This window comes from Nomascus leucogenys, chromosome 6 (genome assembly GCF_006542625.1).
Source record: "Nomascus leucogenys isolate Asia chromosome 6, Asia_NLE_v1, whole genome shotgun sequence".
In the NCBI taxonomy this organism is placed as follows: Eukaryota; Metazoa; Chordata; class Mammalia; order Primates; family Hylobatidae; genus Nomascus; species Nomascus leucogenys.
In genome coordinates this window covers 2617068-2639474 of record NC_044386.1, presented here as the reverse complement: position 1 = coordinate 2639474, position 22407 = coordinate 2617068, and positions in this window count along the sequence as shown.

Here is a 22407-nt window from a genome sequence, read left to right as displayed (position 1 = left end):
AAGGAATTGGTTCATGTGCTTATGGACATTGAGAAGTTCCAAGCTCCGCCTGGCAAGCCAAGGATGTTGAAGAGCAGATGGTCTGGTCCTGTCCAAGTCTGAAGACCTGAGAACCAGGAGAGCCAATGGTTCCAGGCTGAGTTCAAGCCCAAGGCAGGATAAGACTGATGCCCCAGCTCAAAGGTAGTCAGACAGTCAGACAAAATAAATTATTTTCTTCTATTCAGGACCTCAATGGCTTGGAGGAAGCTCATCCATATCGGGAAGGGCAACCTGCTTGACTCAGTCTATCTATCCAAATGTTAATCTCATCCAGAAACATCCTCCCAGGCACACCTAGAAACAATGATTTACCAAATATCTGGGCACCCCATGGCTCAGGGAGGAGGGAGGAGGGAGGAGGAGGGAGGAGGGAGAAGGGAGGGAGGGAGGAGGAGGAGGAGGGAGGAGGAGGGGAGGGGGAGGGGAGGAAGGAGGAGGGAGGAGGAAGGAGGAGGGAGGAGGAAGGAGGAGGGAGGAGGAAGGAGGAGGGAGGGGAAGGAGGAGGGAGGAGGAAGGAGGAGGGAGGAGGAAGGAGGAGGGAGGAAGGAAGGGCAGGCAGCTCATGGACATGATGATCGTTTGTTAATTCTCTGCTAAAAAGCGCACACTTGAACCCTGGGTCAGGAAACTGTAAACCTACTCAAAGGAATTATCCAACAGGTAGCAAACTTTAACACTCATTCTTTCAAGGGAAATATAAGCAGAAAGAACTATAGATTGGGATCAAAGACATACATTAATGCATAGAAGATCCATCAAAGTCCCTGAAGGAAATGAGGATAGTTGAGTCTATTGCTGCCTTGAAGCACAGTGTCTAGAGAAACAACCCTGCCAGGGTCCTTTGCTTCCCTACACAGGCAGAGATCAGTGTTTGGAGTTTGCTGGCTTCCTTGGCTGCTGATTGATCACGGACTCTTGTTGTTCCTGGGCCACCAAGGGCTCCATGAACCTTCTCTGTTGTCCTCACCTGAATATAACCAGCGAAGATTGCTTTCTTATTCTCAGATTATTGTGCACCTCCTCTTCTGAGATCCTGGCGCCCTGCTGTCACAACAGCTTTAGGACCTGCTTCCGTGACCTTGGGCCCCCTACCCTAGCAGACACTCCTGAGCTGGGGTGATTCGCTTCCTGTCATTGCTCCTTTCCTTTGCTTCCTGGGGGTTCTATGTTCTATGGCTCCAAGGACCACCTTCTCATTGTCCTGCTACCATTTTTGCTTAGGATTTTCTCACCCTGCACTGACTTTATCCTGGTTGTATTCTGCAGAGACTGGCTTCCACCTGTCTTTCCCCTCCCACCCCTGGCCGCCTTTGGTTCAGTATCGGTTGTCACTGTTATTTGCAGTTATCCTCTTGTTTTTCTGGGAGGCAAAACAATACACAAGACAAAGCCTCACAAGTTACCCAGGTGCTTGGATGGCAACTTTCAATTCCAAGTCCTTGGAAAGTGATGTTGTCTGGATGGAGACTGGAGGCAATCTGAATGCTTCCCTGATTGGTTGAAGGGTCAGGACAGCTGCCTGGGAATCCCAAGGGAGGCGCGTCTGAAGTCAAGAGGGCCTGTGAAGAGCAATTCACGGGCAGTGCTCAGGGCCAGGCCCCCAGACACACTTTCCAGAAATCAATAGAACCTCTCACCAGCACGGGATCCCCCCCAGGCCCTGGAAATCCTCGCAATGCAGTCCAGTGTTCACATGTTCTTGTGACATGTACAAAAGGAAGTCAACTTTGTATTGTTTTTTTTCATGTGGGAAGGATCCCACAAATTGTCTCAAACTTAGACCTTACAAAATCAGGACTGGCCTCTGGTCAGGAGGATTGACCTGTGGGTCAAGGGAAACTGATTCAGCTGACTTATTTTCCAGCAAAAACCACTGGCTGTGTCTGTCCAGGTGCCCGGGCCTATATTCTAACACTTGTTCTGGATGCATCATTGTTGGCCAGATCTCCAGCCCGTTTCATTTCTTGTGAGGGAGGTGAGCAATAGGAATCCACTAAATGGAGGAGGAATTGCATCACTGAGATGAATCACTGTGATTCTGCAAGACCTTTGAAAGGATCCCAAAGCTCAGAGACGGCTGTGGGAGGGGTCTGGGCAGTGGAAGGCAGGTGGGATTTCTTCTTTTCCCACCTGTGTTCTTTGGATTGCTTCAGAGCAGGAGAATAGCAGTGTTCCTGGGAGCCCCCACCTTTTTTTTTTTTATTTTAGTTATAGGCTTCCATTTGGATCTCTGAAGTTCTAGGGAGAATAAATGGATCTTTGGGGAAGGCTTGACAGCCAGAAAAGTGAAGTTCTTAAGCCTTGGTACCAACACCTCTCCCTTTCTTATTTCTCTTCCTAGTCTGCTTACCACAAACCAACATTTTCTTTCAAAAAATAAAATAAGAAAAAATTATGCTCTCCATATAGCAAACACTTGCATATTGAAATGTTTAATTATGGAAATGTGAGTTTATAAAAAAAGCAACAATGATAACAAAGTAAATATTTAAAAGCTCAATATAATGGTCAATCTCTGTACATTTTATCATCTCTCATCTTCTACTGGTGACAATTCAATCCATTTTCTTAACTGCCACAACCTGGTTTGAAAGTGACCTGCACATTTAATTGTCATCTCCAAGGCAAGGTACTGGGTTGAATAATGTACTGTCACCCTCAAATTCACCTCCATCTGCAGCCTCAGAATACAGCCTTATTTGGAAATACAGTCACTACAGCTGAAATACGTTAAATGAGGTCAGGTCAGATTAGGTGGACCCTAAATCCAGTGCCAAGTGGCTTCTAAAAAAGTCATGTGACAACATGAGGACATGGAGGGAGACACAGAGAGGAGAAGACATGAAGACAGCAGCAGAGACAGGAGTGGCATGTCCATAAGCCAAGATTTCTAGCAACCACCAAGGTCTGGAAGAAGGAAGGAAGGAGGCTTCCCTGGAGTCTTCGGAGGGACCATGGCCCTCCCCTCACCTTTAGACTTCTGGCTTCCTGAGCTATGAAAGAACAAATGCCAGTTGTTTTGGGCCTCCAATCTGTGGGCATTTTTAACAGAATCCCCAGGACTCTAACAGAGGCCAGCTCAGTAACTCCCAGGGTCAGTGACCAGCCAGCTCTGCCTGCCCCTTTAAGAGGCATGGGGACCTCAATGTCCCTAAGTCCACCCACGGTCCATGCAGAACAGCCCATGGGGACAGGAAGACCCAGGTCCAGGAGGGCCATTGAGGAGAAGAGTTGACAAGCAGACGGTGTTGGGAATCACATGCCTTAGTATTCTTTAGGACGGAAAGTGCAGATTCCATTTGAGGAAGACTAATTTGGAGTTTGGGGGGCTTCTGCTCAGCTGAGGGAAAGCAGAGAAGTCCAGCCAAGAACTGAACCTCCCTGCCTTCTGTGCAGTGAGAACATGAGGCTCAAAGGCACTGGGACAGGTCACGGACTCTGCCTCCTGGCAGGCCTGCACTGACCCTTGCGGGGCGTCACCACCTGCAGAATGCGAGCATCACAGGATCATAGTGGAGTTGCAATGAGGTAAGAAAGACCCCGAAAGGGGATAGAGGGGCCCACAGTAAGCAGTTGTCAGAAATCATTTTTAAAATACTATGGCCCGAGGATACTCAAAACCAGGAGGGCTGCACTGTACTTGCAGGGCTGGCAGGCGGTTTGATGCCTAGAGCCTCACACATTTGCAATTTTAATTGCCAGGCTTGGGGCTTAGAACAGAAAAGGTTTGTGCAGACTGGACTGCTTGGACAGAGTATTTTTTTTTTCTTTTTCTTTGTAAGACCTAAGTTGTCGGGAAGATTGATGCTGCATCTTTCTCTTTGCAGCTTCCCCCAGGGTTGTAATTTGCTTAATGTGCTTAGTACTGACCTGAAATAGCTGGAGGGAACGACTTAGTGGGCTAAGCCCCCAACTTTGTACGTCAAGAGCAGGGTTCCCTGGAGCCACGGGGCAGATCCTGGTAGGGTCACCACGAGTTTCCCAGTGAGGAAAACCAGGTTTCTGTGTTTGGGGCTCTTACAGAGGAGGCCCCTGCAGACAGCAGCCTTCTGTGCAGGAATGGAGGGAGGCTGGCCTGGGCTCTGAAGAGTCAGGAGACAGAAAGGCCCTATCTGGTGGCCAACGAAGCTGCCAGAGGCCTGCAGAATGTTCTAGAAGAACCCAGAAACTTGCTGGGCCAACGTGTGGGCATTTTGGTGAGGTTTTATTTTGTTTAATACATTTGTAAGAAAACAAGTACCTAAAACATATAAGTGTGCAGAATCTCCGCAACACATACACATTCTCTTTCCTTGGACACCCTCCTCTGCCCTGGCCAGCACACTCAACTGGCACCAGAAATCCTTTTGTTTAACATGGTTCACCTTTTCACAAGGCCACCGGCGTGCACAGAAGGACAAATTATCTTCTGAGGCTGGGCAGTAACCATGAGTATTCATTACACATCAGAAGTCACACAAAAACCATGCACAGCGGTTCTGCTTCTAACACTGACGTTCAGGATCAGAAGCAATTGCCCCCAAGCTAGGTGAGTTTTCTGTGGATTTCACTATATGCCACTGTTATGTTTAAAGTTACTTCATTCGACTCGTTGTTGATCAAAAGTCACATAATGATGGGTTGTGCTATAATACATTTATTCTATAGCAAAATTAACATTTTAAATTCTCATTTTAAATAAATATACAGACTACTTTTTTTTAACTTTTATTTTAGGTTCAGGGGTACATGTACAGGTTTTTTTTTTTTTTTTTTAAACGGAGTCTTGCTCTGTCGCCCAGGCTGGAGTGTAGTGGCGCGATCTCGGCTCACTGCAAGCTCACACCATTCTCCTGCCTCAGCCTCCCAAGTAGCTGGGACTACAGATGCCTGCCACCATGCCCGGCTAATTTTTTTGTATTTTTAGTAGAGACAGGGTTTCACCATGTTAGCCAGGATGGTCTCCATCTCCCAACTTCGTGATCCACCTGCCTCGGCCTCCCAAAGTGCTGGGATTACAGGCATGAGCCACCACGCCCGGCATGTACAGGTTTGTTATACAGGTAAACTTGTGTCTTGAGGGTTTGTTGTACACATCATTTCATCACCCAAATACTCAGCCTAGTACCCAATAGTTACATTTTTTCTGCTCCTCTCCTTCCTCCACCTTCCACTCTCAAAGAGGCCTTAGTGTGTGTTGCTCCCTTCTTTGTGTCCTTGTGTTCTCATCATTTAGTCCCCACTTATAAGTGAGAACATGAAGTATTTAGTTGTTTGTTCCTGCGTCAGTTTGCTAAGAATAATGGCCTCCAGCTCCATCCATGTTTCTTCAATTACATGATCACATTCTTTTTTACAGCTGCATAGTATTTCATGGTGTATATGTACCATACTTTCTTTATCCACTCTATCATTAATGAGCATTTAGGTTGATTTCATGTCTTTGCTGTTGTGAATAGTGCTGCAATGAACATATGCGTGCATGTGTCTTCATGGTAGAATGATTTATATTCCTCTGGGTATGTATCCAGATTGTATTTCTGTTTTTAGGCCTTTGAACTGCTTTCCACATGGTTGAAATAATTCAGACTACATTTTTTTCCAATATATTTAAATAAGTTCAAGATTTGTCCCCATAGATGGTGGACTTTTATTTTATTAAGCTAAAAATAACATGTGCATTATTTTAAAATAAATATATGCCCAAGATGGGAACATTCTGATCCGAAGAGGAAACTATTTTGCTGGGAAGGACTTAGAGTTGGAGAATGAGAATGCACAAAGTCAATGCATTTAGGAAACTCGGTGAATTTACAAGTCGTGGAAACTTGTGGAGAAACCGAGGAAACAGAGAAAGGGAATGAAAGAGCATGGGTGGCACATGCAAATGGGTGCAAAGGAATTAGCCCCAGAACTGGGTTGGCTTCTCTGCATGGGAGGGTCCTGGAAGCCCTACCCAAGCACCTCGTGAGGGTGAGTATCTTTCCCCAAAAATGGGTGATCACCCTGTTTAAATCCTGGGAGGTCAGCCTTGCCAGAAGAGCCACTGACTTATATATGCTTCTTTGTTGCTTTCTTGCCTATTTTCAGCCTTTTCAGGGAGATCTAATCCAGCTGGGATGTCTGACGTGGGATATATTCTGCCCCTCGTTCTGACTTGGTCAAATTATCTAGTGTTTTGAATAAACTTGCAGAGTTCTCCACCACTGCTGGAGGAACCATCAGAGGCCGCAGGTGCGTCCACTCACCCTGTCTTTATTTAAATTGTGATGCTTCCTTCAGCATGGATTTTTTTGGGGGGAGGGGGCAGTAATTGTGATGTCTTTAGAATATTGCACTGCATTATTAATTACCTTGATTATTGAGTTTGTCGGAGCCTCCATAAATCGGAGCGAAGCATTGAGAGGTGAAAGGGAAACTGTGCTGAGTAGTTGGGGACCTGCAGTCTGGGAGCGGCTCCCAGGACTCCTGTGACTCATGGCAGTGCCGAACCCAGGGCTGCATGTCCATGGCGTTGAGTCCTCCTTCTCACTGGCCTCGTTTCTGGGATGAAGTGTGCCCTGGGCAGGGGAGGTTGGCCTGGGATGTGAACAGTGGGGCCGCTGGCTAGTGAGAGGCCTCACTGCCCTGCTAACACCTGGACAGCTGCCCAGAGGAGGAGGTGGGAGTGAAGCAGCCGATCTGGGGAATCCTGACACACCCAGGATGCTAAACTCACACCCAGGGACCAAGGAGGCTGAAAACAGCACTTCCCATTCATTTCCTTTCAGTTTGTACTCCACATTTTAAATATTTAAGATTAATTAAATTAAGATTAATTAATTTAAGATTAATATTAAATTATATAAGAATATTTTTTAAATCTCCAGTTTAAAAATATTCTTCCAGAATTTCAAAAGAGCTGATGAAAAAGAAATTATTGAAATCTGTGTTATTTGGATTTATTTATAATTACAAGCCTCAGAGAAATAGTGAAGTTTAGTATATGGAAAAGTGTTTGATTGTCTATTGTTTTTCCTCCAGTGCATCCTTATATTTATTATATTTTTACTGTTCTTTACTAACATCAATCCAGCTGAACGCAAATTTAAAGTGCTCTGTATTCTTAAAGTCCATGAAAAACAAAACATGAAATGACAATATATGATCAATGTATGCTAATTGTTAAATTTATAATTACTGGAGTGCTCCCGTTAAATAACAGAAATGAGGAATTTGAGCAGCATTCATTTATTCATTTGTACCTTCATTTATTCATTATTTAAAGTTGATTGAGTGACTGCCATGGGGAAGTGATTATTCTAAGGTTCTGTAGAAAAAGCGCTAAACAAAAAGGATCTAAACTGTTACCTTCGTAGAGCTTACAACCTGTGGAGCCTTATGCTAGTCCATGTAACAAAGCTTTGCATGTTTACAGCAGCATTAAATAAGCTTTTATTTGGACAATTTGGAGCAAGAACATTTTATGTTAATAGATATCTCTACAAAACCTCCCTCCGATATCCTCTTTAGGCTTGCATATCCCTGTGCACACAACAGACTTACACTGGTGAAGAAACAATTCTGAAATGTTAAAAATAGGAATATTGAAATGTGTGCATCAACAAACAGCTCACAAGAGCTTTAGAGAAAGAAGAAATTAAGTAATAGAAAGAGTGAGCAACCAGGTGTGGTGGCTCATACCTGTAATCCCTATACTTTGGGAGGCTGAGGTGGGCGAATCACTTGAGGTCAGTTCAAGACCAGCCTGGCCAACATGGTGAAACCATGTCTCTACCATAAATACAAAAAATTAGCCTGGCGGAGTGGTGCATGCCCATAATCCCAGTTACTTGGGAGGCAGAGGCAGGAGAATAGCTTGAATCCAGTAGGTAATGGTTGCAGGGAGCTGAGATCTTACTGCTGCACTCCAGCCTGGGCAGCAGAGCTAGACTCCATCTCAAAGAAAAAAAAAAAGGGCTTCAGGACAGCTGCCTTATGACATTTGTTTTTCCACTTCTAGTCCATTAATTGTTAATCTCTGTGATTAAATTGCCAATCTAGAGACCAAGTTTAAATGACCAATAACGAGTTAGATGTTCTCAATCTTTCAGTTATAAATGTGTCACTGTGGTGTGCTACCTAACACTTCAGTAGGCCAAACAAATACAGAAATAAACAAAACATGATTAAGGTGCTTATCGTGATTGAGGTGACATTAAGGGAGAAAAAATCAGCATCGCAATTTTTCAAGTAGGGGAAAATTACTGCAAAAAGAAAAATATTTGATAGCTTTAAACTTAGCAACTAGACTTTATAGGATTTCACTATTTAAGGCATAAAACACTGGATATTTAGGTTCTCAGCAAATACATTAGGATTGTTTCATAAGATTTAAGGGGATCTAACAAAATGGAAATTGCTGTTTTCTTTTTAGCCTCAGTTTTCTCATCTATAAAAGGTTGGCACTAAATGTTCCCCAAGATTTCTTTCAGTACAAGAAAACCTCAAAACCCAAACTTTAATATTTTAGTACACTAAGATGACTAAATAATTTTCTCTATAAACTAGCCCTAAATGTATTTTTTCACAGTGTCTATATTGAATATAATTTAAACTACATTTCCCTGTTCGGAAACATTTTCACTGCACAAAGAGAAGTATGTTTGTATTCTGCTCCTTAAAATTTCAAGCAGCCCTCCTGTAATAATTTGTTTTCCAGAACAAAATTTGAGCTCCATGTCATTCACCACTGAAGTTCGTTTGTGTTGCCTCCTCACCAGTGAGTACCCAAACATTTTGTGAGATCTTTAAAAAACTATGTCACAGTTTTAATATTGCTGATGTTTTTCAATCACATCTGACAAGAAATACTTGCTCAGGAACTAGATTGTTCATTTAAAATATTATGTTGGTGTTTTAGCCTGGGTTTGAAACAATATGGCTTACCTATCCAGTTCTGTTTTTCTTTTATCTGATGTAAATTAAAGGTATTTTTAATTTAGCGTCTCTTAATATTATTTGCGGGCTGAGGGCTGGGATTGGGGTGAGGTGTATGAGGCACTAGTCATGGGGAAATTTTAAGGAGGGACCAAAATCAGTAATCAAGGTAAATAAAATTTTGGTGCAACATTTTAAAAAGTCAAATTAGCACAACCAAATCCATGATGAACAAAATATCCCTGTTTTAAATAAAAATAGCATTGGTAGAGGCATAGCATGCCTCTAATTGTTCATCTAGCAAGCAGCGAAAAACTATGCAAATTGATTTTTAAAAGCTAGATAACTTTACCAAAGTTACAGTGAGGAGCCAAACATGTCTCAAGTCAGATCTCCCTGTTGAGTGACATGTTTCTTTCAGAGGAGGATACAAGGAACACTGAGTCTATGAAAGTGAAGTTATAGTTATCAAGTATTGTACTTAAGTTAGTGGAGCTTCTGGTGAACTTGACCTCCCAGTTAAAACAGGTGATCATGCCTTGTGGCAGAGGGTTACATACTCATCTTACACGAGGGACCTGTTGCTGTGCTGTGTAAACAAAGGCATGGTTTCATTGACTTGCTTCCCCCAATTTGAGCTCCCATTCTTGATCATGCTTGTGATTCTGCCCATCATCTGGTGATTTTGTGAAAACACAGGAGCATCATGAAGGAAAACAGGAGGGAAAGAGAAGAGGAGAACAGAAGGAAGTAGGGCAGGGGAAATTCTTGCAAACTGGTTTCCAAGACAGCTATTATCAAAGGATCTAAAGGTAAAGCTACAAAGGAGGAAAGAAGGGACAACTCTCCAGAAATCCATGCTTTCCTTTGAACTTTGTTAGAGAAAAAATTATTCATGATACTTCCTAAAGATGGGAAGGCAGACTTTATTTAAAGTGGGTCATGTTGATTGATGTAGGAACCACTGGGGTCTTGCAGTGGGGGAGAGAGATTGGACTCAAATCCAATGCCAACAAGAAGAAGTCGAGGGTTATATCCAAGGAGCGGGGGGCGGGGGGTCAGTGCATGGAAAATTACTGAAAGAAACATCCAGGATAAGGGGATCCTAGCTAAACTGACTTGATAGGATCATTGCTGAAGGCAGGCCAGGGTGATCAGATGTCAAATGTGGTCAGATATCAAGGGTAGGGATTTTCCCCTAACCAATTGTGCAGGATTCTTGCTCAAATTGAGTTCTGCAGAAACAAGAAGAGAAGCTTAAGTATGAGCTTAGTAAAACAAAGGACTCAGAGGAGCCTGACTAAAGTTTTTTTTAAAGGAGAGAATCTCTGAAACTTTGAGGTTTAATAAACAAATAGTAAATGATTACTGATAACTTGTATCATTGCTTTCTTTACTCTAGTAGTTAGTTAAGAGACCCATTCTTGGTGGTTCCTCCTTAAGATCAGAATAAAGGTCAGTTTACGTGTGCAATATCTTTAAAGTTTATGGTTCTTAGGGAGTGAATTCCTGAAAGACATCCCTTAACTTGAATTCTCATAGAGGCTTAATATATTAAAAACTGGAGAAGATAACCGTATTTTTTTTTAAAAAAGAATCATATTCATATTAAAATATTTGCTGAAAATTACAAAAAGCCCAAGACAGGATATGTCTGAAAAATTGAATGGTGCAGAATGAACAATATCTGCTTTGCAGAAGGTTAATTGGTTCCTTTTTGCCTAGCTTAATCTGACTGAAATAATATGGGAAAGTAAATGTTTTAGAATGGGCAGTATAATTTTAAATGTCAGTATAGGGAGCAGGCACTTGTCTTAACCTATTTAAAAATGTACAAGAGGCCATTAATATGAAATGAATTAAGACATTCACATGACAGATTGTAATAGGAAGTCTATATAAAATTGAGTGTATATAGAAACAATATATAGGCTTTTCTTTCGCTTTATTTGGTAAGAATATTAAGTCTATGAATTGTTTCATTACCATCTCCTTTAAAAATAGAAATAAAATACAACAAAATTTAAGAATTAGTTTACAAAGAATAATTTACTTTACTAATCTGTCACATAGTCTTGCTCTTTTAATGCCAAAATATAGTATTTTCTTGACCTCTTTCAGTTCAGCAGTTACTTCAATCTATTCATATATGTAGAAACATACCTGCTGCATCAAGTAGTAATAATTTAGAACTTCATAAAAGTATCAACCAGGTGTTGTGCAGATGCATTAACATCCTGTGTACTTCTTATTGTTCCAATGATTGGAATGGAAAGGAACAATGACAACATGGTGGGTTTTGTACTAGTGTCAGAAAAGTCTAACTTCAGTTAATAAGTCACGATTTAAGCAAGAAAAAATCAGTGTGATGACATAAAAGGATGTATCCATGTAGTTAGAATGGGAGATCTTTCTGTGCTGAAGGAAGAACATGCCCACAGTGACATGCTGTAGCTTAGAATGTAGAATGACCACAGAAATAGACAAGTATCAGATTGTGAAAAGCAGTGAACAAAGAATGAAAATGAGGAGCCATAGAATGTTTTTCTAAAATGAGAGTCATTATTAGATTTTGAATAAAAGTACAACTTCAGAGGTGACTAGATTAGCGTTAGAGAGGGCAATGAAAAAGATACGTAATAATCAAGTTAGAATGATGAAATCATGACCTAAGACTGTGGTGGTGTGAAGGAAGAATGGGGGAATAAATTGGAAAATATTAAAAGGATAGAATCATTAAAACTTTGTGATAGATCACATATAGACTTGGAGGGAGATTGCAAGATAGAGATGAATCCAAGGCTTTCTACTACACTTTTCTTGGAGATGATATATCTAAAAGTAACATCAATATTACAAAAATTCTTTAAGATAATCTAAAAAATATAAATTATAAAATAATTGGCTTATATACTGGAGAATAACAAATTCATTAACTCTTTCTATGGATGATATTATTGTAAGTGCAGAAAAAATTAGAAACGAATAAACATTACCAGAGTTTATAATAAAATTTGGTAAGGTGGCTGGAAACATGCAAAATACAAAAGCATAGTTTTCTTTTTTTTTTTTTTTTTTTTTTTTTTTTTGAGACGGAGTCTCGCTCTGTCGCCCAGGCTGGAGTGCAGTGGCGCAATCTCAGCTCACTGCAAGCTCCGCCTCCCGGGTTCATGCCATTATCCTGCCTCAGCCTCCCGAGTAGCTAGGACTGCAGGTGCCCGCCATCATGCCCAGCTAATTTTTTTTTTTTTTTTTTTTTTGTATTTTTAGTAGAGACAGGGTTTCACCGTGGTCTTGATCTCCTGACCTCGTGATCCGCCCGCCTCGGCCTCCCAAAGTGCTGGGATTACAAGCGTGAGCCACCGTGCCCGGCCAAGCATAGTTTTCTCTATACTTTCCATATTAGTTAGAAATGAAAATGCAAACAAATTAATCTTTTCCAAAGTACCTAGAACTATAAAATACTTAGAAAACAACTAAACAAAAAAGATAAAAGATTTATATTATAAATCTTATTGAAGAATATAAAACAGATCAGATAAATATTCAGCTACAAATATTATTCTCCTGAGTAGAAAAGTTTAATATTATAAGAATATTAATTATTCCCAAGTAATATACACATGACACAATTTTAATCAGAAGAAACTTTATTTTGACCTGAGTAAAATGGTGTAAAAGGCCAGGTATGAGGCAGAAACAATCCTACTTAGCAATATTTCACATTCTCACCTACATATTATAATCAGCTCTATTCTTAGATTGAGGCTACATGACCAGTTTTGGGCAATAAACTGTATTTGAGAGTGAGGTAATTTTTCTATGCACTTTCCTTTTGCCAAGACTCACTCAAAAGCTGCATTCTGAAGTGGTGGTGCCACATGTTGGGGGATCTCAATCCCTGGGTCATCAGTTGGAGGAGATCTGCAATAATCCACTCCCTTGTGGGAGTTTGGAAGAGCAAAATATACACTTGTGTTTGATTAAGCATTAAAACTTGAAGGTTAATTGGTTCCTTTTTGCCTAGCTTAATCTGACTGAAATAATATGGGAAAGTAAGTGTTTTAGAATGGGCAGTATAATTTTGAATGTCAGTATAGGGAACAGGCACTTGTCTTAACCTATTTAAAAATGTACAAGAGGCCATTAATATGAAATGAATTAAGACATTCACATGACAGATTGTAATAGGAAGTCTATATAAAATTGAGTGTATATAGAAACAATATATGGCAAAAGGGATATTTTAATTCAGGAGGGGAGCATGGATTGCTTAATGAGTGGTATTGGCATAATTAGCTATTCATCTAAAGGAAAACAACACTAAACTCCTGCTTATTCCACATACATAACAAAATGTTAAAAAAATCTATAAAAACATGAAAAATTTGAAAACCCTTTGGGAGAAATTTGTATTATTGTAAAACAAAGAGTCTATGAAATAGGCTAATAAAAGACCTATCTGAATACATTTTTTTAAATGTCAAATGATAACAAAAACGTCAAAGATAAGCAATGTACTGGAAAAATGTTTGCAACATATACAAATAAATTGTGTACATCACCGGGATCCTATAAATTGATAAAAAGGCAAACAAGCATGATTTAGTAAAGACTCAATCCATAGAAAAGGCAATTTTAAAAGTTATAATAGACATATAAAAAGATGTTGAACTCCATTGTCAGAGATATGCACATCGAGTTAATGATACACAACATTTTTAACCCCATCAGTTTAGAAAAAAATTAAAAGCATAATAATGCCCAGTATGCATGACAGTGCCTAGAAATAAATGAGTCTCCTAGAGGTAACAGCAATTTAAATTCTCAGTTTAAATTTTAAGTATTTAAATAAAGCTGTGCATGCCTTTTCTTCTAGCAGTCTTTCTTTTGGGAGTATTAAATATTAAAATATAAAAAGCAATAAAATATAAGGATACTTGAACAAGAATATGGTGGCATGTTTTGAGGTTAAAAATGAATCAGAGTCAATAGAAATATCTATGATAAGCTGTTGAGTGACTAAATTGTATTTGTCCATACATTGAAATATTGTACAACTCTTAACAGGAATGAGTTGTAGAGTTATTGCCTGGAGAAATGCCCATGGATGTGAGACACTCACTCACAGTGCAGCTAAGTAAGAACACTTAACCACAGTCTAATGAGTTTGGAATTACATCTTTTCTCTACAGGCTAATCTTCCCTGTATACTATTGTGTTTGTACAACCTCTTGGTCATGCCAACATAAGGATAGTTACCACAAGCTGTTAACAGGGTTGATCTCCATGGATGGACAATAAGGCAAGATATCTTTTAAAAATTACCATTCTGCATGTTTTTTTTTCACTAGAATAATGAGTATATATTGATTTATTTTAGATTTATATATAGGACTGAAAAAAAAAAAGAAAGAAACATTGGCGATTTTGAAAGTTCCATAGGTTTAAGGGCTGAGGGCTCAGGGATAATGAATACAGGCCGTTTATCCATTATCTATAGAAACCTGCAGGGAGGAGAACTGACCAAGAGGTGTGATATGATGGACCCACAGGAGATCTGGAAACTTAGGTGAGACTTAGTTGAAGCAGAAGGAATACCCTCAAGAAAATGCCACCGGGAGGCTACATGTATGGACACTTGTGGATACACAGATACTGATGACAGGTCTCTGGGTTGGCTGTGGGATTCTGACAATTGGTATATGGAGACAAGGTTATTGCTTATGAGATTTTATCATGTTGATCCCCATGGAGTGATGTTTCAGTAATTTCTCGGCAAAACTGATCAAATGTATACTCATCAATAGAAGGAGACAACTCTACAACTGAACACACTGTCTTCAAGTTTATAGGCACAATTTAAATAGGAATAACATAATTTGATGTAATTATAAAATAAAATAATATCTTTAGGTTAAATTCTAAAATATTAGCCATTATGACTATGCTGCAGTTACTGTGGTTCTTTTAGGTTCATACAGCACCTTGTCACTTGAGGGACTCCTGCTGAGGAGGCTCAGTAGGACAGAAAGTATTGGAAATATCATCAGCCCTCCAAGGCCCTGGGTTCCACATCCATGGATTCCACCAAGTGTAGATAAAAAATGTTAGAACAACAGCAACAAAAATAACAATACAGCAATAAAAAAATAATGCAACTAAAAAAATACAGCATAACAACTATTTACCTAGCATTACATTGCATTAGGTCTTTTAAGTAATCTAGAGATTGTTTAAAATATGCAGAGGAAGTGCATAGCTTTGTGTAAATACTATGCCATTTTACACAAGGGACTCAGCATCTGTGAACTTGACATCCTGAAGCCAGTCCCCAGGACACTGTGCAATGACTGTGCTTGGAATCCCGGCTTCTCTCTTAGCTGCTGTCCACCTTTTTAAGCCTCAGTTTACTCATCTGTAGAAACCTGCACACTTTAATTTATTAAAAACAATACTTGCAAAATATCTCACATCTGGGAGGTGCTCAGTTTGCATGTGTGTTCTTTTTGTAAAAGATATTTTCTTGGTAGTTATAAATTTTGGAGGAGAGCACAAATTAAATGAATGGAAATTATAAATTATTTTATATTGCTTATACTTTCAAAATAAATACAGGAAACCTGTTGATTTCTATTTTAATTGGGTTATTAATCATAAAATATCCACATTAGTACATTTGAAATTATTCAGTTCTTACCATGGAGGCTTGGACTAATACTAATCATAATTACAGCAATATATAAACAATAATTTTGATATAATAAAATATAATTCTAGCTATCACATAGATATACTATTATTATTAAGCTTAATCACATCATAGAGTGTACTGATAATTGAAATTACCCCAATATCCTATAAAAAGGTGGCAGAAGTTTGACCCCAAGGGAGGAGATACAGATCTCCAGTTGAAGAAAGATTTTACTTGTTTGTGTTTACCAACCCTACACAAACATATTAAAGAAAAGAGCTGTTCTACACTAGCAGCATCCAGGGAAATAATGTTTGAGACTATTTCTCATAAATTTTAACATGCTATTAAATTACCAATAATTTTTCTATTTTACTAATAATTTTTTGAAATTGAAATATATGAATTATGTCAGAATATATCCATGGCAATGCTGTCACTGATCTGACAGTATTGACTTGCGGCATTATGCTTAAAACAGATTGTTTTATGTTGTAAAGTAGAACAGATACCCCCTGGAAATAGCCACGCACTTCAAGTGTCATCTCAGTTGTGAGTGTTAAAGGTGCATTAATGGATTCAGAACCTGTGTTTTTAAATTATTATTATATTTAAGTTTTAGGGTACATGTGCACAACGTGCAGGTTAGTTACATACGTATCCATGTGCCATGTTGGTGTGCTGCAACCATTAACTCGCCATTTACATTAGGTATATCTCCTAATGCTATCCCTCCCCCCTCCCCCCACCCCACAACAGGCCCCGGTGTGTGATGTTCCCCTTCCTGTGTCCATGTGTTCTCATTGTAGAACCTGGTTTGTTTCAGCCAGGACTCCAGTAGCTACAAACAGATAAGGGGACAGAACAAAGACTTCAAACTGAACTTAGTAGCAGCTCAGTTTAAAACAAAGTTAGTTAAATCATATCTCAGCCTTTGTGTTATTTTCCTAACATGTTCCAGGCATATTGCAGACTAACATCCCTTCCTTGTTCTTGCCTAAAGCTCCTTAAGCATATGAAGGACAGGAGGCTAGGACAACCGTGCTTCCAAGTGATGTTTTAAACTCACATCTACAGGACAGCACTCCCAGAAAACCAGCTAATGGGGTGGCTATTCTGTATTTTCAATAACAAAACAAAACAACTTAATGTCAATTAAGTTTGCAGAATTCTAGATTAAAGACATGTATGAAGATTGTATGTTGGATTTGGATTTTGTTCTCATTTTATTATTGATTAACTTCTGTAATGCTTCTCAGAATCATTATCATCACTATTTAAATCTCCATGAAGCTTTGGGTGTCAGGGAGAACAAACAGATTTTGAAGTAGTTTCTGGAGTTACTGGATTGTTAGAGACTATTTTTTTTTTTCGGACGATTCACAAAGAGGGGAAACCTGGGCTCTTTGAGAATGTGGCAGTTGTTACTTAATTAATATCCCTGGAAGAGAACTGACCGAAGGGTAAAATATCACCAATTTGTCTTCACCAAGGATGCTGTTTGTCAGTTCCTTATCTAAGGAGAAACGGTTTGGTAAGCAAATTAACAAAGTTAACCAGAGCTTTCCATACTGTGTCCTGAGATATTAATAGGTATTCCATGAAAAGAGGATTTCATGGGCCAGTAAGTTCAGGCAGCCCTGGGTGCACAGTCCTTCCTGGGAGACCAGTCATGCAGATTAGCTCACCAAGCCTCCTCAAGAAACCCAGGACACCAAAGTGACTTTGTTCCCCCAGCATCCCCAAGGGCAGTCCACAGTGGAGACCCTGGCCCTCCTCCCTCCTTCCCAGAATGGGAATTTCCTGTAACTTGGAAAGTGTTGCTGCAGATAAAGCTAAGTTTTCTCTCTATAACCATCGTAGGATCCAGTGGGAGAATGGGCAGAATGGAGGAAGGGAAGGTGTGAGGGAGGGAGAGGGAATGTCAGCTCTAGATGTGAGAAGACAGACTTCCTATCCTTCCTCTGCGACTTCCGAATGTTGTGACTTCAGGTAATTTGCATGATTTTACTTTTCAAGCGTGGACATGAAGCCCTGTACAGATCCTCAGCCCATGATCCCTCCTCTGCTCTGGAGGTCCCAAATGACTTCCAGATCCCGAATCAACAGTAACAAGGGTGAAGCAATAGATCCAAACGGTCATTCGGAACTTCAAGCATTAGAGACCCCCCTACCTACACAGTTACATATCAGTCATGCACCATTCTGATCTTTTTATTTAAAGAGCACCTCCTCTGCCTGGAAATGTTTTATCAGGCTATTGCACTCATTTAAGAGAAAAAAATGGTTTGAAGGAGGCCGGTTTATGATTCAGACTTTTGTTTGTCCAAATTGATCTTTGTAATTGGCATTAGCCAACCTTTGTCTAGATGGTCAACCCCCAACCATCCTAAATGAAGCTTTAGGCCCCTGTTCAGAACATCTGAAGAGTGTGAAAAGCAAAAAGACATACATAGAATGTTTTTGTTAAAAAAGGTTGGCATTTAATTCAGTTATTCCAATAACACACAAACTTTGTTGTTGTCGGGCAAAGAACACTTACCGTGAAATCTACCCCCGAACATATTTTAAATGTACAGCGCAGTATTGTGAACTTTGAGTATAACGTTGTGCAGCAGGTCTCTAGAATGTATTCAGCGTGTAAAACTGAAACTTCATGTCCGTTGCTCAGCGATTTCCCAGTTCACCTCATCTCCTGGTGACCACCATTCTTCTCGTCGATTCTATAACTCTGGCCAATTTAGATGCCTCATCTCAGTGGAATGATACAGGGCTTGCCCTTGTGCAGCTTGCTCATTCTGCTTAGCATACTGTCTTCAAGGTTCGTCCCTGTCAGAGCATATTACAAACTCTGGCTCTGTAGGGGCGGATAAGATTAACTTTCTTGACTTAGTTCTATTCATTGAAAGTATATGCAATGCCCATAGTTTCCCTTAGGGGCCATCAGAAAACTTTAACCATCAATACTGCATTCATCTCCCAATAAAATAACTAGCAACTGATCACCTTAAAGAAATTCAAGTAGGTGCTTCACCCACGTTATTCAGATGTGCTCCTTGCATGCAGGGAACATGGCCCTAGTGACCAGTTTGCTTGCAAATTAGTCACTTAAGCTTTATAAATATACAAAGGTATAGCAGTTGCAGCTCTCAAAATCATGATGAGTATAATATCTGTTGTTCCCACCCTCCTACCCAGCCTTTTTACAGTTTTAACTGATTGGCATCAATGTGTTTATCACCACTCTATTCCTTTAATAACTCAGTCTGTGCAGCGGCCGTGGATAAAGTGATCTCCATCACAGAGATCAAAGAATTAATCAAGCGAAACAGTAAAGAATGATTTCAGAAATCTTTGGAGAGAGATAAATAACTCAAAGTGATGAATTATTGAATCTTTAGGGTATATTTATTTATCAGGCAGTCAAAATTTACCATTTTAAATCTCATTCCATTTTTCTTTCATATTAGCTAGTTGTCTTCAAGGTGACATATAACTACCCAAACTGAATATGCAATCAACTTGGGACATAATATGAGAAAACTTGATAAATCTATTCTATTCTGTTTAAAAACAAACCTCATGATGCTAAATATGGAAAAGCTCAAATGATCTGTAATGAACAGGAAAATTCTGGCTCCATCCTGACCCAAAGTATTCTAAATATCTCTTCATTTAAATCATGCACCCTTAAAGAAAAAAAAAAGTTTTAGAGTTCTCACTTTGAACTCCCACTCAAAGGAACAACTCCTCTTCCTTCACTATCCCTGAGAGATGTTCTGCCAACTGTCTATTTAATATTATGTCTATTATGTTACCCCTGCCTTGTTAACTATAACTTTCACCCACCTATTGGTACTAACTCAAGTTTCCAAAATTACCAAGACCGTAACCTAGTATCTCCCATATGAAAACCTTCAATACTTAAGTGTTCGTCTAAGTAGTCTAGTTCTTCATTTAAATATCTCCAGCGTCTTCAACTATTTTTCATAATGTTATCCAAGACTTTTGCTGTTGCAAGTTCCTCCCAGGAATGTTTTCTATTTTCAGGTTTTTGATTTGTGTGTTTTCTGAGTATAGCTCACCAAACAGGATCTTCTGCTCTAGGCATAAGATGACCAGTATAGAGCAGGGAAGGAAAATGTCCATGGAACTCATAGAATGCCTCTCAGTTTCTTCTTCTGGATTCTATCCTTGAAGCAAAACCCAGCCTCAGAAGTACATAGAAATCCATGACTCCAAATAAAAAGGCCACAGCAGGCTGTCCACGCGCACCTGCCACACCAGTATAGATGACAGGGTTAAGTTTCTCTTGAGTAAAGGGGAATCAAGTACTAACTAAGGCCTCTCTGTCTTGGTCCAGTAGAAACATATTTTCTTTAACGCACCTGTTAATATCCAACTTGATAATGAAGTACTACAACTAATGATGATTCACGTTACTAAAGCACACTTGTACATACCAGCAGAATGTCTGCTGATGAATCAAGAAAGCCACTGTACAGCTCAAAATAATAATAAAAAAAGAAGCTACAAAACATCACAAATTCCTTGTCTTCTGAAAGCCTGGTTAGATACCATATTCATTAATGAGATGATAAAATCAGGACTTGTGAACAGAAATAACAGGTGTATTTCAGGGTATAGAGAAGGCATTTATTAGTCATCAGTTCTTCTGTTTGTGCTACTGATATCTTCAATGTCATTATTTGATGAAAGGAGGTGTACAGTCAAACAATAGGTTAATTTTGGCTTCAAATAGTTGACTTGTTATATTTTCCCATGCAAATAACAGAGACTGTATGATCTTGTTGATGATTTTTACTCAAAGATTTCAGAACATAATCAGGAAATTTTTGGAGTGATCACCCTTCTTTAAGAAATTACTCTTCATCAAAATCAGTTTTCAGAATTGAAAGTTCTATTGTCTATCTGGTTGACAGTTTGTTCTCAATTTGTTGCCATCCAACTGCCCAGATGTGAAAATCAGCATTGCAATTTTTATTTCATGAAAACAAAACAGGATTTGAAGAAAAATGACCATATTGCTACCTCCAAATTGCAGATGTTTTGAGTTTCTATGAAATGAAAGTGTTTTGTTTACCTAATGAGTCACTGCAACACTGTAGTTTTTTTGTTTTAGTTTTTGTTTATTTGCAGGTTGTGCAGAGCCAGCCATGAAATGCTAAGTCATGAAACACTCTGGAAAGATTCCTCACTGAGCCCTTTCCAACCAGTGTGAGGCTGGTGCCATGGCCAACCTTACCGATGGGAATGAAGCTCCTTCCTAGAAGGGCCTCCCTGGTGCTCGGCTTCCATATAAATGTGGCTAAGGCTTGATCACATGGAGGTTTCAACATAACATTGTACGAGTGCCTGCTAAGTGAACGTAGCATTTATCATCAAAGACAAATTTTCCTGTAAGATCTGCACTCAAATCTTCAAATTAAATCTTTCTTAGGGTTAAGGAATTCTAACCAAAGAAAGAAAAAGTTGAAACCACCGACTAGAGAATTTAGAAACCAAATTTTTCCCCAACTAAAAGATAATTAATTACCTTACTAGCTTTGTTATGATACAAAAAATGTTACCAAGTAGTTTTCTTACAAATTTGAAGATCAAGCTTACAAATAATGTCTTTTCTTCCCCTCTTTATTTCTAAAAGCAACTGATGTGAAAATCCCACTATTTTGGACAAAAGATGACCATTGCCCCAATCTCTATCACACAGACGCCATGGCTCAGTGAGTATACCGTGGTGTGGATGTGGGCCACGTTTCCACATTCAAAAAATAAAGGTTTGCGCACACACATGAGCCTGCACACACACACACCAGCCCTCTCACTCTACTTTGTAGACTCTTCTGCCTCCAACACTTACAGCCCCTCAGTCTGCCAGGCAAGCGGAACCCCATCCACTCCCCAATCAAACAACTCCCCCATCAGACTTGTAGAGGCCAGGGGCCTTGCCCACTTAAACTTGTCTGTCAGCTGGGTTGACAGGATGGGAGGAGAGCCTCCCCCACCTTTCCCTGCCCATCAGCTCTGCTGACAGGTGCAAGCAGGCAAGGGACTCCCCCCTCCACCCCATTCATGCCCATCAGCACATCTGATGGACACAGGCGGGTGGGGGCGTCCCCAGAGCCTCTCAGGAGGAGGGCAGGCGCATTTTCACCCTGGGTGGGGCTGGGCTGGATGCAGCTTCACATTCTCAGCTGACGGGTGGGGGCAGGGACGGGTTCCCAGCTGCACCAGCGTCTGACAGGAAGACACCGTTCACCCACGTTGATTCTCAGTCATGCCTCTGGCCAACCGTGGATCCTGCCTGGGTAGTGTTGGATGGGATTTCAACAGGCGAATAAAAGCATATGGGACACAGTGAAGGCAGGGAGCCAGTGAGGGGAGATGGGACCCACCCTGGGGCAACAGAAAAGGGCATGAGTAGGGCATCTGAAGAGAGGAGATGATTGATCATGGACCAAACTCTGTGATTGTGAAAACAACATCTAACTGGAGATTGAAGAACACAAAGGTTTTTTCTTATGTATTTTTGTCAAATATACTTAGCAAAGACATCTGAGAAATTAAGATGCACTGTAGGAAACCAAATGCATGGTGGGGTCACCCTCAATCATCCAAATAAGTATCTATTGAACACACACTATGTGCCCAGCCCTGAACACTACATCGTCCCCCAATCACTGAACCCACACAAACACCCTGGAGATACTCGGGTTCTTTCATGTAGACCCTGATGGACTAGCCAGAAAGCA